An 18202-nucleotide genomic window follows, 5' to 3' on the forward strand; every position below is an offset into this window, starting at 1 on the left:
TACTAGCAATTCTAATAAATTTAATGGTCTCTTTAAAATATTATATGCATAGTACATGTGTGCATGCTAAGTTGCTTCAGTTGTGTCCAACTCTTTGTGACTCCATGGACTGTAGCCCACTAGGTTCTTCTGTCCATGGGATTCTTCAGGCAAGAATACTGGAATGGGTTGCCATGCCTACCTCCAGGGCATCTTCCCAATCAAGGGATCAAAGCTATATCACTTATGTCTCTTGCATTGGCAGGTGGATTCTTTATCTCTAAAGCCACCTGGGAAGGCCAATATGCATAGTACATTTGTAATTATTGATACTCATTATTGAAAATATTTCTGGTGGGAGAGAACTTCTGTTTAGACCTGATATCAGTAAGAGCTGTATCTTCTGCTTACAAGTGCACACATCAGCTTTTGGGAAGGATTTACCACAGATAACTCTGACTCTGTACATTTATACCCTTGTTTCTCTTGTCTTCCCACATATATTCCACAACAGGATCTCAGGGACAAGTTCATATCAAGATATGACCTCCAGTCCTGCACATTTCTGACAAGACACCAGGTAAGGTGGTACAGTGGAAACTTTGAGAAGCAAGCCCTACTTTGATTCACAGATGTGATAGCATACCTCATAAATATATCTCCTAAACTACAAACAGAAATATGTCTACCCAAACTAAATGTATCCCTGAGTTTACTTCCCTTGCCTACATCCTCAAAATTTCTGTAGTCACACAAATCTTGTCATACAGGAAAGGATAGAATTAGGATCCTAGTAGGAGATAGAATTCTTCACCAGGAATAGCCAAAATGCCTTTCTCTGCAAATATTTTAAAACCATATGCCATATGAATACATTGCTAAGGTCATCTCTTGTCCTTGGAAGCAACCCAAGCAAAAGAAGGCTCTGAAGCTTAAGCTCAATTAGCCTCATAGTAAGTCTGTCTCTGAATCAACAATGTATGAAACCAAGGAACAAATATTAACTTCATTGGTCTTTTTCATGAGTATCACAGGAGAATAATGTCAGGTGTAGATTAGTGATAGTCAAATTATACTTCTTCAGGCTTGAGGAAGGATCAGGGTGTGAGATCAAGTAGAAAAAAAAGGAATTTTAACAGGAAAATAGGATTACAGAGTTGAAATTCTAATGAAGATATAGGAAGTATCAGATGAAAGAGATGGGAATATGAAAATGAGTATCAGAGTTCAGGATTACCAGATGAACCCACTACACCCAGAGATGCCTTCTCTATTGAAGCCTAGTTTTCTGGTAACACCTGGATACAGTTGAAGGCATTCAGTATAAGAACTTGTCCACTCCCGAAATATGAAAGAGAAGGTGTTAGTCTAAGTGGTTAAACAGTGATACACATCTCTAATCACCCTAGTTTGGTTGACACTCCAGTAGTTTTCAGAGGAGTTCCTTTCAAATGAGTTACTCTGAATGAGTAATCCAGCTGAGGAGATGCTGTGTCATTAGTGCTTATATGTGTCTATTAGTAATGGCACTGACTTATGTTAAGAATTTCTAAACATTTTCTTTTAGGACTATCAGACATTTTTGAGCTTGGGAATTTATAGCCACCTGATATGGAGGGTTAGGGTTAGAACTATCAGAGAGAATCTTTTTATTACCAAAAAGTAAGCAATCTTCCCTAGCCCCCCTCCCCCTCCCAAAAGCACCTTACATTTCCAGAAAAACATCGCCATACTCTTTGAGTTTAATGTCAAATCTGGAAAGGGGATACCAGTAGTGAAGTTTAGATTAGAGACCCAAAACTTAGTGTGGGTAGTCTAACTGCTCTTCTTGAAATAATCTTTCCTGGGGAAACTATAAAAATTTACAGGGTTCAGGTAGGAGTCAGATAGCAAACTGAACTACACACCCCCTTCCACTGAAACAATGTTGCTCAAAGGGATGGTTCTAGGTTCACCTGTATTGGAATTTCTAAAGGTGTTAGTTTAAAATGAAAAAATCACCAGCTCTCAGAGACTTAAGGAAATGCAAACTCTGCATATGGGTCTCACAAATATGCATGGCTGACAAGCATCCCAGTGAATTTTTACAACCTTTGCACTAAAGCTTGAAAAGTGGCAATGGCTGCCATCAAAGAGTGAGGATGGATTGAAGGAAGGATCCTTAGTCACCATCAAAACAGTTCAAGGAATTGCCTCAAATTACATGGCCAGAGGCACAGAAAATTCCAAAGTGAGGACACTCATATTTGAATTGTCTCTTCCCTCCTCCCTGAACTATTCTTGCTGAAGATGAATGCCTTATTCTTTGCAACACCAATTTGACTTTGCTGTTTCCCATTATGGCTCCTTTGCTTTCATTCTCTACCTCTTTTGTCTGATACAACTTCATTTGGATGTTCCCATGGCCCTCCTGTTCTTTCTGGACTCACTAGATTGAACGGAATCTCAAATCCAACCAATGCTCGGTAATATTCTCTCCCTCAGTGATATTCCTAAAACGTTACCATGTGAGTTTGGCTTGATTGGCAATTGAAAGGGAACTCTGGGGCACTTCTCTATTTTTAAACACTGCTAATCATCAAAACCATAGTCCTTACCACATATCAAACTATATCTCTCTATAATTAGCACCACTGCTTATAGGTCTGCCTTCTGGTAATATACTTCTGGCAATTGAGCTCCTCTTCCACATGACAGCTATGTCTATATTCTAACTGATGAGTTTTTAGCTTTGCATGTTTTATAATGCATTCTGTGCATGTGAAATGAGAATTGTCTCAACTGCCATCCCTATGATTATACAATCATAACCGTGCCCTCATTAGATAAAAACTCCAACAAAACTGTCCTCAGAAGAGTTTTTTGTTTGTGCTGTTTCAGTGTGTGCATGCTCAATCACTTTAGTCATGTCTGAATCTTTGCCACCCCATGAACTATAGTCCACCAGGCTCCTCTGTCCATGGGATTCTCCAGGCAAGAATACTGGAGTGGATTGTCATGCCCTCCTCCAAGGGATCTTCCTGACCCAGTGATCAAACCTGCATCTCTGTGTCTCCTGCATTGCAGGCAGATTTACTAGCTGAGCTGTCATAGTTTCAATAGTGGTTCTCAAACCAGGGCAATTTTCTCCCCCACTTCCCACTCTGACTACAGGGAACATTTGACAATGTGTAGAGACACTGAGAGTGCCCACACTTGAGAGGGGTGCTACTGTCTTTTGTGGACAGATGCCAAACATACAAACATCCTGCAATGCCCAGAACATTGCCCCACCTTCCCCTTTCATCCCTACAACAAAGAATTAAAGAATAGTCCAGACTAAACTGTCAAGTGTTGAGGCTAAGAAAACTTTGTTAGAAAACCTCAAGTCAACATAGAAAAACGTGTACAATGATTTACTTGCTACTCACTCTTCCTTGAGATTCCTTTCAAAACTGGCAAAATTTTCACATTCCATGTCACCTTTCACCTGGAAAATTGTTAAAACATATTTTTACAAGTTAGGATCATCACTGATAATGTTATAAGCCACTTACATGCTTATCTATCTCAGTGGAAAAGGGAACAATTCTGGTTCTTTGGACATATTCCATTGAATGTTTTGTCTATACATAGTCTCCAACTGGTCTGAGAGAATCATTTGCCCTTGACTTCTAAAACAAAACAAACAAACAAAAAGAACAAAAATAAAACAAATGTCAGCACGTGAGAATCTGGCTTTGAGGTAAGATATTCAAATCAGCCTTCTATAAACACTATCTTTAACTCTACTCCAACATTAAACACATTTAAATCGCCTACTAAGTAAAGATGGAGCCCACTTTAATTCATTTACATTTTACAATCATTCATGAGGTTTTTAATGTGTGCTGGGTGCTGGGTCAGATTCTAATGATATGAACATAGAGAAAACAAAATAACTTTGACAAAGAGTCTGCTGAAGGAGAGATAAATATAAACTGTTCTCAGAGCTGATGACATTTCTGTTCCATCAAAAAGATGAATCAGAAGAGTCGTTCTTCATCTTCTGCCACCAAATCTTCCAACCCACCAGCATCTCTAGAACTGTATGCTTTGCCTCTGCGGTGACTCAATGGATTCACTGTCCGTGTTCTACATAGACCAACTTCTCTCACACACTGGGTCCCACCTCTGTCTAATCAAGGACTTTCCTCAGGCAATTATCTTCTTTCTCTTCTCTCTCATTACATCATGGTTTGCTCCTCTTTTCTGTATCACTGGCATCATCATAAAAGCATGCTATACTATCTATCAGTCCCAATCTCACCTCTCTACCCTCACCTTTTTCTGCTCTCCTTTCACCCTCTTAGCTCAAACTATCAGTGTCATTTGATACAGATCATCTCTGTCTCCTCCTTTAAATATATATATATATATTTTAACTTGGAGTTTTGTACACCATATACTTCTGATTTTTTTCTTACCTATATGGTTGCTACTTCTCAGTCTTCTCTTCTTGAACTTCATCTCCCCAACCTTGAAATGCTATAGACCCCTTACTCTTAGATGATCCTATCCACTCCTATGGCCTTCAATACATTCTATGTGCTGATGACCCTCAGATTTCTATTTCCAGAATGAATCTTTCCTCTGAATGGTCATACGTTGTTCTAGAATGTCTAATGGGTGTTTCAATCCTTGCAAATCTGAAACTGGGCCCTTGATTCACCTCCCTACCCCTTGCCAAACATGTTTTTCCTCTAGAGATTCTTATCACAGTAGTTACTGCCATAAAGCATCTTATGTCAAAAATCTGGTGTCATAACTTTTCTTCCAACCCATCAAATGAGTATTGATAGAACTAAATTTGAATAATACCCTGCCCCAACCTAATGTCTCTCTCTTGGATTCATCACCTGGTACCCCAAGAAGTCTTCAGCCTCTGCTCTGGTAAATCAACAGCTGGTTCTCCCCATAGTAGCCAGAGAAAATATTTTTAAATGGAAATTATATCACATCACCAAGCTCCTTATGACAGAACACAAAGAATAACTAAAGACCCTCTTGATGAAAGTGAAAGAGGAAAGTGAAAATGTTGGCTTAAATCACAACAGTCAGAAAACTAAGATCATGTCATCCAGTCCCATCACTTCATGGCAAATAGATGGGGAAACAATGGAAACAGTGAGAGACTTTATTTTCTTGGGCTCCAAAATCACTGCAGATGGTGACTGAAGCCATGAAATTAAAAGACGCTTACTCCTTGGAAGAAAAGTTCTGACCAACCTAGACAGCATATTAAAAAGCAGAGACGTTACTTTGCCAACAAAGATCCGGCTAGTCAAAGCTATGCTGCTGCTGCTGCTGCTGCTGCTGAGTCGCTTCAGTCGTGTCCGACTCTGTGCGACCCCATAGACGGCAGCCCACCAGGCTCTGCCGTCCCTGGGATTCTCCAGGCAAGAATACTGGAGTGGGTTGCCATTTCCTTCTCCAGTGCATGAAAGGGAAAAGTGAAAGTGAAGTCGCTCAGTCGTGTCCAACTCTTAGCGACCCCATGGACTGTAGCCTACCAGGCTCCTCCATCCATGGGATTTTCCAGGCAAGAGTACTGGAGTGGGGTGCCATTGCCTTCTCCGAGTCAAAGCTGTGGTTTACCAGTAATCATGTATGGATGTGAGAGTTGGACTATAAAGAAAGCTGAGCACCGAAGAATTGATGCTTTTGCACTGTGGTGTTGGAGAAGACTCTTGAGAGTCCCCTGGACTGCAAAGAGATCCAACCAGTCCATCCTAAAGGAAATCAGTCCTGAATGTTCATTGGAAGGACTGATACTGAAGCTGAAACTCCAATACTTTGGCCACCTGATGTGAAGAACTGACTCATTGAAAAAGACCCTGATGCTGGGAAAGATTGAAGGCAGGAGGAAAAGGGGACAACAGAGGGTGAGATGGTTGGATGGCATCACTGACTCGATGGACATGAGTTTGAGCAAGCTTTGGGAGTTGGTTATGGACAGGGAAGGCTGGCGTGCTGTAGTCCATGGGGTCGCAAAGAGTCAAACATGACTAAGCGGCTGAACTGAACCCAGCTCCTGGATACTGTGTGGTAGTTTTCCAACATTCAGCATAAAATCTTAGTCTTTACCTTATTGGGCTCAATTTAAATTCTCACTGCATTTTCTGTCATCTTCTCCTTGTTCATGACACTCTGTTGGCCTTTTTGCAAGTTTCACTTTTTTACCTCAGAATTTTGATAATCATTGTAACTACTTCCTGAAACAATCTTTCTCCAGGAAATCACATGGCTCATTCCCTTACTATGTTCATGTACTACCCAAATATCATTTCCTAAGAGACACCCTCTTGAAATAGCAACTCTTCTTTAACCCCATACCTTGTTATAATTTTTTCTAGAATTTATCACCACCTGATTTTGCATTCTAATTTACTTATTGGTATATATACTGTTTATTCCACTATTATGTAAATGCCACAGCCACAAGATTTTTGTTTTGCTCTCAACTCTATCCCTAGAGCTAAGAACTGTCCTTGGAGTATCTTGGGTACTCAAATATTCATTTGACTACTGAATGAACTAGTCTCCATATTCAGCGAGATAGCTTTCTTAACTTTTGTAAACTTTATTCATTTCACTTATTTACCAAGCTTATACTTTTGGAAGCAATATACTATCCCTATGTTGTTTATAGGTTACTGGAAATAAGCATTCATTTGTAATACCTTCTATATTTGGGCACATTTTACCCTGAGGTGGAAATCAAACAATATATGACACAGTGAACACAACATACCACAGCACATCAATTAAGTACAAATAAGTGATTAAAATAATTACCAATACAATCACATTATTTTAAATAATTTTTAATAATTTTAGTAATTAGGAAAAATATATTTACAAGAGTTTATATATTTAAGGGATGAAACAAGATGACCCAAGATGTCATTCTCAAGATGGGTGCAATTTGAGCTCTTCAAAGAGGAGGGCATGGCAACCCACCTAGTATTCTTGCTTGGACAATTCCATGGACAGAGGAGCCTGGTGGGCTACAGTCACAAACAACTGGACAGGACTGAGCAACTAACACTTTCGCTTTCAAAGAGAATTGTAGTATATCTAGTGGCTGGTCTTAAATATTTGATACAAGAATCAATGCCTATCTTTCCTGAATTAAGTTTTGATGTGTTCCCTGACATCTAGGATTTAAAGTTCAATGAGCTGACAATACTAGAACTTGCTTTCTTAGTAACAAATGAAACATGTACTTGAAAAGTAGCCTAATAACTGTGCAACCTAAAAAAAATCTGAATAATGGTAGCGAGTCATAACCTGCAGAGATAAAGAGACTGATGTTCCCACTGTTACTGAGTAGACTTAGATTAATTGTCAAACTTCCAATTAAGGAGTGAAGAGCTGCTTGCCTCAATTTTGTTGAGAATAAAGATTCTGACACTTCTTATTTCACATTACAAAGGTAAATAAACATATTTAATGCAGTATATTAAAGCACAGGGTTGGGAGGAAAGAGGTACGGCTTCTAATTTTTGCTTACCCCCTGAGAAGTAGTATGGCCTTGAGCCTCAATTTCCCTATTTTTATCATTAATAACAGGTGAGGGGAGTGAGATAAAATAATTCTTTGTGTCTTCTACTTGAGGCCAATTTGCAATATAAACCACAAAGCCACTTATTGCCAGTTCTACAGATTATACTGAGTGTAAGATCATTTTTGTGCCTTTTACATGGACAAAGATATAAAATATATCCATGACATAAAATTTTTTCATAAAATCAATTAGAACAATAGGAAACCCCCCCAAAATCAGCTCCTTCAAAACTCAGAAAATTAACCAATGGTCTGCAATAATCCAAGAAACATTCATCCAATACAATTGGCTCCATCTTGGTAAAAAGCAGTGAGCTTCGTGGTGTCTTAACTTGCCCTATCCCCATCTGCTCTTACCACCTCTGTGAGATCATTAAAACCAACAGCTTTGCAAACAATTGTGAAAATCTTCAGTTTAGCAGGCACTTGGTAGAGCAGAATGAATTCAGGGCTCCCCACAAAGTCAGAGAATTATTGTTAGTTGATCTGCCTGACAGCTGCCTGAAAACCACCACTTAAAGGACTTGTATCTATTTCACCTGATTCAGAATTTACTCGATGAGAAAAGCCCTTTGGGAGAGGTGGTATTTGCCTAAAATAATTAGGGGCAATTGTTTAAGATTGCAGCCGCCTGAAGTAGAGATATCAGTCGAGGAAATCAAGAGGCTCACTAGAAAATATAAAAGAAAACACTAGAAATTAGATGTCCATATGGGACTTTTAAAAGTTCTGACATTTTCTTGGAAAAGAAGGCCATTCATATGTGCAGGGCTGCACTCAGGAAAGACTGTATTCAGGACTGTGTAAGTACCTCAAAAAAGGAAAGCCTCAAAAAAGTCCTAAGTTCTCACTGATAGCTCTGCATAATCAGGAAGTGAAAGTTAAGACATAGTGTAAATTGCCAGAGCATTTGTGTCCAAACATGCACACAAATCCCCTTAGAAAATACTGGGAGAATTATTTATTCATTATATTTGAGGAAATCTCTATCTAATCATCAGCTGACCACTGAGGTAACTAAACAGGGACATCAGAGGCTACATGTGACAAAGAGTACAGAATTGGTTAAGTTCAAACAGAAAGACAATTATTTGTGAAGATGGCAAGAGTGGGTGGGATGTGATTTTCAGAGTAACCACATACTAGTAAATATGTCCAGTTTTCAATTAAAAAAATCATGAGACATGAAACGAAACACTAAAGTATATCACATATGCAAGAGAAGTTCATAGAAACTGTCCCTTAAAGAAGCCCAGATGTTACTTAATAGAAAAAGATATTAAACCATTCATTATAAATATGTTGAAAGAACTAAAGGAAACAATGTCTAAAAAAGAAATGGACATAAGAGGAAGATGTCCCAAATAGAAAATAACAAAAAAGGAGATGTAATTAAAAAAAAAAAAAAAGAATGGAATAGAAATACTGGCATTAAAGTCAAATAATTTAAATGAAAAAAAAATGTACCAGAAAGTATCAACAACAGCTATGAGCTGACCAAAGGAAAAATTAGCAAACCTGAAGACAGGTCAGTTAAGAGTATGTAGTCTGAGGTACCAGAAATAAAAAAGAATGAAGAAAAATGAGCAGAAACTCAGACTTGTGGGATAACACATAAAAAATGAGAGTTCTGAAGGAATGAAGAGAAAGGGGCAGAAAGAATATGTGAAGAACCTATGGCATAAACGGAGAAGGCAATGGCAACCCACTCCAGTACTCTAGCCTGGAAACTCCCATGGATGGAGGAGCCTGGTAGGCTGCAGTCCAAGGGGTCGCTAGGAGTCGGACACAGCTGAGCGACTTCCCTTTCACTTTTCACTTTCATGCATTGGAGAAGGAAATGGCAACCCACTCCAATGTTCTTGCCTGGAGAATCCCAGGGACGGGGGAGCCTGGTGGGCTACCGTCTAGGGGTTGCACAGAGTTGGACACGACTGAAGTGATGCAGCAGCAGCAGCAGCAGCAGCAGCAGCAGCAGCAATGGCATAAAACTCCTGAAATGGTAAAAATATTCATCTACCTATCCAAGAAGCTCAATAAATTCCAAGTAACAAACTCAAAAGATATCCACAGCTGCACACATAACAGTAAACATTTTGAAAGCCTAAGACAATAGTCTTCAGTGTAGCAAGAAAGACATGACCAAACATGTACAAGGGACACTCAATAAAATCAACAGATGATTTTTCATCTTCAGCTATGAAGTCCAGAAGGCAGTGGGATGACATTTTCAAAGTGCTGAAATCAATAATTCCACACTCAGCAAAACTATTCTTCAAGAATGAAGATGTTAAGATACATTATGGATAAATAAAAACAGAATTAATTGATAACAGATGTGTCCCACAAGAATTAACACAAGGAGCAATTCAAACTGAAATAAAAGGACACTAGCAAGAAATTTGAATCTACAAAAATAAGAAAAGAGAAGTTAACTATATAGGTACAGATAAAAGAGACTAAGTATCTTTTTTATTCTCTTACTTTGTTTAAAAACAGTTGAATAAAGCAATAATTATAAAACTATGTTGATGCTTGTAATACACAAATATGTCATATAAAAATATTAATGTATAAAAATTATAATAATAGCATAAATGAGGGAGAGGAAATGTAGATATGTTGGTACAAAATTCCTTCCTTCAATTGAATTTAAGCAAGTATTAATTTGAACTAAATCATTGGTGTCAACATGTTGATTGTAACACCCAGGAGCAATTGAGGATTACATATAATCAAAAATATATTAAAATAAATGAAGTGAAGTCACTCAGTCATGTCCAACTCTTTGCGACCCCATCAACTGTAGCTTACCAGGCTTCTCCGTCCATAAAATAAATGAGGGAATGAAAATGAAATATTAGAAAATATTTAACACAAAAGAAGAATGGATGAGCGAACAAAGAAAAACCATACAGATGACATATAAAAAAATCAAAAAACAAGTTAGCAAAGTGCATAAGAAACAATTTCCAGCTACATGTTGTTTAAAAGAAACACACTTTAAAAGACAAATTAAAATTATGAAAATTAAAAGGATGGAAAAATATATACCATGCAAATAGCAAAAGAGGTATCATGGCTATGTTAATGTCAAACAAAAGAAACTTGAAGACAAAAGTTGTTACTACAGAAAAAGGAGGATATTTTATAATAAGGTGGTCAATATATTAGGAAGGCATAACCAATATATATCAAACAACAAAACCTCAAAATATATGTTAACAGAATGTGAATGTGAAGTTGCTCAGTCGTGTCCGACTCTTTGCGACCCCATGGACTGTAGCCAGGCTTCTCTGTCCATGGGATTTTCCAGGCAAGAGTACTGGAGTGCGTTGTCATTTCCTTCTCCATGAATTTAATAAGAGAAATAGACAATTCAACAAGAATAGAGAATTCAAGACTCCATTTCAAGTAAGTCTTCTACTACATGATTATATCAGAAGAAACAAGGAATATAAAACTTGAACAACACTACAAATCAACTAAACTTAACAGGTATATATGTATTTAAAATATTCCACATAAGACCAAAAGAGTACACATTTTTCTCAAGCACACATGGCTATTCTCCAGGAAAGAACATTTATTAGGTCATAAAAAAGCCATAATAAATGTAAACTGTTTAGAATCATTCAAAATATGTTATTTAATATCTGACTACAAAAATAGAATAAAACTAGAAATCATTATCCAATGAGAACTTAGAAAAGTCACAAATATTTGAAAATTAACACTCAGTGGGTCACAGAGAAAATTACAGTTAGAAAATATGTAGGTATGATTGAAAACAAAAACACAACATGCTAAATCTAGAGCAGATTGTGAAAGCAGTATTTAGTGGGAAACTTACAGCTGTAATATTCATATTTAAAAATAAGAAAGATGCAAAACAAAGTATATACATTGTATAGTCCTTCTGTTTCTGTCATTTCTCAAGGATTTATACACCAAATTCATTGTTCTTCATAAATCTGACTTCATTTCAGTTACTGACCCTTCATTTGAGAGAGTACCAGCAATTGTGATTAACTCTGTTAACTCTTGTACTAGATCCTGAATAAAGCATAGATCCTCAGATCAATTTTTTTTTTTATCATGGATGTGTGTGATCATTCTATAATTCAACAACTTCACATGCAAGTGCTAGCTTCACTGCTCAAAATTTAGAAGAAGCATAAAAAATTTTAAATGAATTTTTAAAGGCAAAACTGACATATATGAGGTGCATTTTGCTGTTGCATAATTGTAAGCACTCCTATAGGGATAACCACTTTTTATTTACTGCACTACACTCATAAGAACTCTTTGGGTTAGCTGTCTTAAAATTTAAATCAAGACTATTTATTTGAAATATATATATAGTATTTTCTCATTCTATTTCATTGCAAATATTGAGATTTGTCTTCTCTACCTACTTAATTGATATTTCATATTTGATTCTCAAATACTTTGACATGGTGAATAATCATACCTGAGAAATTGTACTTCATTCTTTCAATAATATAACCTGTTTTCCAAACCCCATTTAGCAGATTAAAATTAGCATACTTTCAGTTATTTAATGTTAAAAATTTGTGTACTTACATGAGGTCTTTTATGGTCATAGGTGATGCAATAATCAATTCTACTCCTGTATCATTCACAGTTCGGAGAAGGCAATGGCACCCCACTCTAGTACTCTTGCCTGGGAAACCCCATGGATGGAGGAGCCTGGTAGGCTGCAGCCCATGGGGTCGCGAAGAGTCGGACACGACTGAGCGACTTCACTTTCACTTTTCATTTTCGCACTGGAGAAGGAAATGGCAACCCACTCCAGTATTCTTGCCTGGAGAATCCCAGGGACGGAGGAGCCTGGTGGGCTGCCGTCTATGGGGTCGCACAGAGTCGGACACGACTGAAGCGACTTAGCAGCAGCAGCAGCAGCATCATTCACAGTTACTATATATACTGCCATGATGAATATGTGAAGGAAAAAATATTCAGGTTTATACACTTGTACAATTTTGTATATTCTGATTCTGTAACAATTGATTTATTTTTTACAGGAAAGAAAAAAGACGGCTGTGATAAAGCAGCAAGAAGACCAAGAGTTTTATCATCAGTGCTCAAGGTCATTGAAGATTTGCCAGCTTCCCAATTCACATGGCCGACTTAATATACTAGAGTAATATTTTTTAAAAGCCATTCCTTTCTGTAGCTTTGGTATTAAGTGCCAATACTATGAATAATAAAGGGAGACTCGTAAAGGAGAAAACCGGAAAGTTTCAGTTGTGTTTGTGTTACCTAAAGAAGCAGTGAGGAGGCAGATGTAACCAGCCAACTATCACTTGGATAGTGTTGATTTATAACCATCCATGTTTGCATTTTGTGTTTTTCATACATAAATGTATTACCAAAGGTGAACTATTTTACTATTTACTTAAATAATACCACCCAGATATACTAGAAATTTCTTTAATAGAAATGACTGAGTTGCATCTATCAAAGAAAAGAAGAAAAAGAAAAATCTTAAATCAATAACCTAAATTTACATCTTAAGAATCTAGAAAAGGCAGAGGAAATAAAATCCAAAGCAAGCAAAAGGAATGAGGTAATAAAACTTAGAGCAGAGATAAACAAAATAGAGAATAATGAAACAACAGAGAAAAGTCACCAAAACTAAAAATTGTTTCTTTGAAAAATCAAAATGAATAGTTAACACATTACATAACAAATGAAATTTAGAAGTTCTCATTAAGAAATAGCTACTGATAGATTCAAGAGGAAAGAGGAAACCTCAATTGACGTATTAACAAGTAAAGAGATTAAATAAGATAAAAAATTTATCATAAAGAAAGCCTGAGCTCAGATGGCTTTAGTGATGAATTCTACCAAACATGTAAGGAATAAATAAAGTGAATCCTTCACAAATTCTCCTCAAAAGTAGAAAAAAACAGACTACTCCCCAATTCACTTTTATAAGGCCAATATTACAGTGATAACGAAAACAAAGATATAACAAGAAAACTATAGACCAGTATGTTATAGATGCAACAATTCTCAAAATACTAACAAACTGAATTCAAACACATGAAAAAGATTATACGTGATGACCTAATGGGATTTATCCCTGGGAGGCAACATTGGGCTAACATTCAAAAACTATTAATGTAAGTTACCATAGCAAAAGACTAAAAGACAAAAGTATATGATAATTTCAGTTAGTAGAAAAAATATTGATAAGTATTAAAGATCTAAATAAATGGTAAGATATCCCATTTTCACAGATCAGAAGAATTAATACTGCAAAGAAGGCAATACCTGCCAAATATAGATTCAACACAATCCCCCCAAAATTCCATCTGGTTTATTTATAGACATTGACAAGTTGATCCTACAATTAACATAGAAATTCAAGGGTCAAAGGTAGCCAAAACAATCTTGAAAAATAGAAAAAAATTGGAGAAATCACATATCCTGATTTCAAACCTGACTCTAGAATAACTTCCAGTTTGGGGTTCTGCATGTAAAGAACTTGAAGTCACTAGTTAATGCTAACAAGCAAAATTCTAACCAGAATGAAAAATCAGTAACTCTCCTATGATCTATAAGAAAGGGCAAGACACAACAAACAGCTGTTCTCAAGACAGGAGAGATGAATGGGGAAGTACAGAGATTTGTGGCTTGTTAGAACAGAAACTGATGAGTAAAACCTACCACAGGAACCAGTGCTGGGGTAGGACAAGCTGAACTATAACTTACGAATTGCTTGAACAAGTGAACAAGTCTCAGAGTTAAAAACTCCAGAAGCAGAGAGTCACGGGGAGAGGTGGGGGCGCTCCACAATATTATGAGATCTATCTTCAGTAAATCAACCAGAGACCCACAATAAATACAGAGAAAACAATTCTGTCTTGCTTCTGGAAGGGTGAGGGGAAAAAAGGGAAATATTTTTAAATAGGCCAGAGCACTCTGCTCTTCGTAACAAGGCCTGCCTTCAGGGAAAACTACTTAACCAGAGTCTAACTTACTGGGGTTTTATCCGAGTCTAACTGAGCCAGGAAAGGAAAACACCCAACTTACACTCACCATTGCTGTCCTGTCCCATCTAAGCTGTGAAAAAGAAATTGAGAAAAACATGTTAAATTCACAGGTCAAAGGCACAGACATTAAAAGACTGACCTAATCAAAGACTAGAGAATATTTTCCCTATCCCCATATCTCACCGCCATATTAGTAAAGGCTCATTTAGAGAGGTTTCTTTTACCCAGTACATAATGCCTAGATAATCAGAAACGATTTTAAGACACACTAAAAGGCAAACAGCAACAATAAAAAATAATTTAGAGACAGTGTCATAGGGAAGAACAAATCTGACTCCGTAACGGGTGTTTCTTTTACTTTAACCTTTGTATTCTATTACTTTTGGTGCAAGTTAAGGATGTTGCCTCAATATGCAAGAAAATTTGGAAAACTCAGCGGTGGCCACTGAACTGGAAAAGGTCAGTTTTTATTCCAATCCCAAAGAAGGGCAATGTCAAAGAATGCTCAAAGTACTGCACAACTGTTCTCACTTCACATGCTAGCAAGGTAATGCTCAAGATACTTTAGGCCAGGCTCCAACACAGTATATGAACTGAGAACCTCCAGATGTACAAGCTGAAATTAGAAAGGGCAGAGATAGCAGAGATCAAATTGCCAACATCCATTGGATCACAGAAAAAGCAAGGGAATTCCAGAAAACCATCTACTTCTGCTTCATGGACTACACTAAAGCCTTTGACTGTGTGGATCACAACAAACTGTGGAAAATTCTTAAAGAGATAGGAATATCAGACCACCTTACCTGCCTCCTGAGAAACCTGCAAGCAGGTTAGAAGTAACAGTTAGAACAGAAACCTGCAAGAAGCAACAGTTAGAACTGGGCATGGAAAAATATACTGGTTGAAAATTGGGAAAGGAGTACTTCAAGCCTGTATAATGTCACCCTGCTTATTTAACGTATATGCAGAGTTCATTATAGATAATGCCAGGCTGGATGAAGCACAAGGTGGAATCAAGATTGCTGGGAGAAATATCAATAACCTCAGATATGTAGATGGTACCACCCTAATGGCAGCAAGTGAAGAGCAACTAAAGAGCCTCTTGACAAACATGAAAGAGGAGAGTGAAACAGCTGGCTTAAAACTCAACATTCAAAAAAGCAAGACCATGGCAACCAGTCCCATCACTTCATGGCAAGTAGATAGGGAAAAAATGGAAACAGTGATAGATTTTATTTTCTTGGGCTCCAAAATCACTGTAGACGGTGACTGCAGCCATGAAATTAAAAGACGCTTGCTCCTTGGAAGAAAAGCTATAAAAAACCTAGACAGGGCATTAAAAAGCAGAGACATCATTTTGCTGACAAAGGTCCCTATAGTCAAAGATATGGTTTTTCCAGTAGTCATGTATGGATGTGAGAGTGGACCATAAAGAAAGCTGAGCACTGAAGAATTGATGTTTTTGAACTGGTGCTACAGAAGACTCTTGAGAGTCTCTTGGGCTGCAAGGAGATCAAACCAGTCAATCCTAAAGGAAATCAACCCTGAATATTCATTGGTAGGACTGATGGTGAAGTTCTAATACTTTGACCACCTGATGTGAAGAGCCGACTCATTGGAAAAGACCCTGATGCTGGCAAAGATTGAAGGCAGGAGGAGAAGGAGATGACAGAGGATGAGATGGTTGGATGGCATCACTGACTCAATGGACATAAGTTTGAGCAAACTCGAGAAGATAATGAAGGATAGGGAATCCTGGTGTGCTACAGTCCATGGAGTTGCAAAGAGTCAGACACAACTGAGTGACTGAACAACAAGAATGTTGCCTATAGCCTGAAATATACAGGATAGCCAAGGCTCTGACCCTTAAAGATATATCATTTTCCCATTCAAATAGACACAAAAAGTTTCAGAACAGGGAATAACATTTGTCTTGGAGGTTTATAGGAACACTGTGACTGGACCTACATGGACAGATGCAAGAACAAAGGATTCTGGCACCAAGAAGTTTGCAACAACCAATTGTACCCATCTTCTCTTTCTGTTAAAGAAAAGCCTGAATTCTAACTCAGGTAAGATGGTTCTTTGGGACCCTAGTCCACCATCTTCTCTGTCTACTGGCTTTCAGAATTAAGTTGCTTTTCCTTGCCCCAACAACTAATCTCTTGATTTATTGGCCTGTCATGCAGTGAGTGGTAGAAGCCTGGTCTCAGTAACAGTGGCAAGCACTAGAACCAAACATGGAAGGGCTGGTGGAATTATCAAACTGGAATTTTAAACAACTGTGATTGACATGCTAAGGACCCTAGTGGATAATGTATACAGAAGGCAAGAAAATACGGGCAATGTAAGCAGAGAGAATGAAGACACTAAGAACACACCAAAAAGAAAGTCTAGTGATTGAAAAGAAAACAAAAAAAACTGTAGTGGAAAAGAAGACTGCCTATAATGGACTTAGTACTCTGCACATGACTAAAGAAAGACTCTTTCAACCAAAAAGGATATATCAACAGGATCCTCAAAGAAAAAGAAAAAGCAGGAAAAAAGAAAACCCACAATAGATTATCCATGGACTATGGGACTGTGGAATGTCTAACAAAAAGTGTGACATAATTTGTAATGGGACGACCAGAGAAGAAGAGAGAAAAGGAGTATTTGAAGCAAATGAGTGAACATTAGAAAATCAATTAATGTAATCCATCACATCAACAGACTAAAAACTGAAAATCATATGATCTTATTAATAGATGTGGAAAAACAATCAACAAAATCTAACACCCATTAATGATAAAAAAAAAAACCCTCCAAATTAACAAGGAATAGAGGAGAATTTTCTCAATTTGATAAAAACCATCTACAAAAAACCTATAGCTAACATCGTATCAATGATGAAAGACTAGAAGTCTTCCCATTATGATAGGGTACAGGACAAGGAGGTCTCCTTTCATGGCTCCTTTTAACATTGAACCAGAAGTTTTTACTAATGCAGCAATGTAAGAAAAGGAAATAAAAGGTATACAGATAGGGAAAGAAGACACAAAACTCTTATTTCACAGATGGCATAGATAGAAAACACAAAATAACTGACAAAAAAACTCTTGGAACAAATAAGCAGTTATAGCAAGACTGCAGGATACAAGGTTAATATAGAGAAGTCATTTGCTATGCACTAACAACAAACAAGCAGAAATTGAATTTAAAACAATATCATTTATATTAGCACCCAGAATGAAGTACCTAGATATAAATATAAATATATATGTGTGATTTATATGAGGAAAATTACAAAACTCCAATGAATGAAATCAAAGAAGAATTGATTGGTAAGACATTTCATGTTCATGGATAGGAAGAATCAATATTGTCAAGATGTTAGTTGTACCCACTTGTCTATAGATTCAGTGAAATCCCAATAAAAATCCCAGCAAGTAGTTTTATAAATAATGACACACCAAATTTAAAGCTTCAGTGTGGAGGCAAAAAAAAAAAACACCTCAGAACCAATGCAGTCTGGAAAGAAAAGAACAAAGTTAGAGAACTGACACTACCCAATTTCAAGACATATGATAAAGCTACAGTAATGAAGACAGTTTGGCACTGGTGAAAGGATA

At 37.2% G+C, this 18202-nt stretch overlaps 1 long non-coding RNA gene across 2 annotated transcripts in view; it reads right to left on the reverse strand.

The window, feature by feature from the left end:
• Window positions 1-18202, reverse strand: part of LOC145541865 (uncharacterized) — a 542540-nt gene that overhangs the window by 195875 nt on the left and 328463 nt on the right. The window contains exon 4 of one of the 2 annotated variants that reach the window (XR_014079366.1): window positions 3390-3448. This is a non-coding gene — a long non-coding RNA (uncharacterized LOC145541865). Of the gene's footprint in view, window positions 1-1159; window positions 3449-18202 lie in introns of those variants that run through there. The other variant, XR_014079367.1, reaches the window with a different exon arrangement.

This window comes from Giraffa tippelskirchi, chromosome 3 (genome assembly GCF_054371585.1).
Source record: "Giraffa tippelskirchi isolate mGirTip1 chromosome 3, T2T-mGirTip1v1.2.pri, whole genome shotgun sequence".
Taxonomy (NCBI): Eukaryota; Metazoa; Chordata; class Mammalia; order Artiodactyla; family Giraffidae; genus Giraffa; species Giraffa tippelskirchi.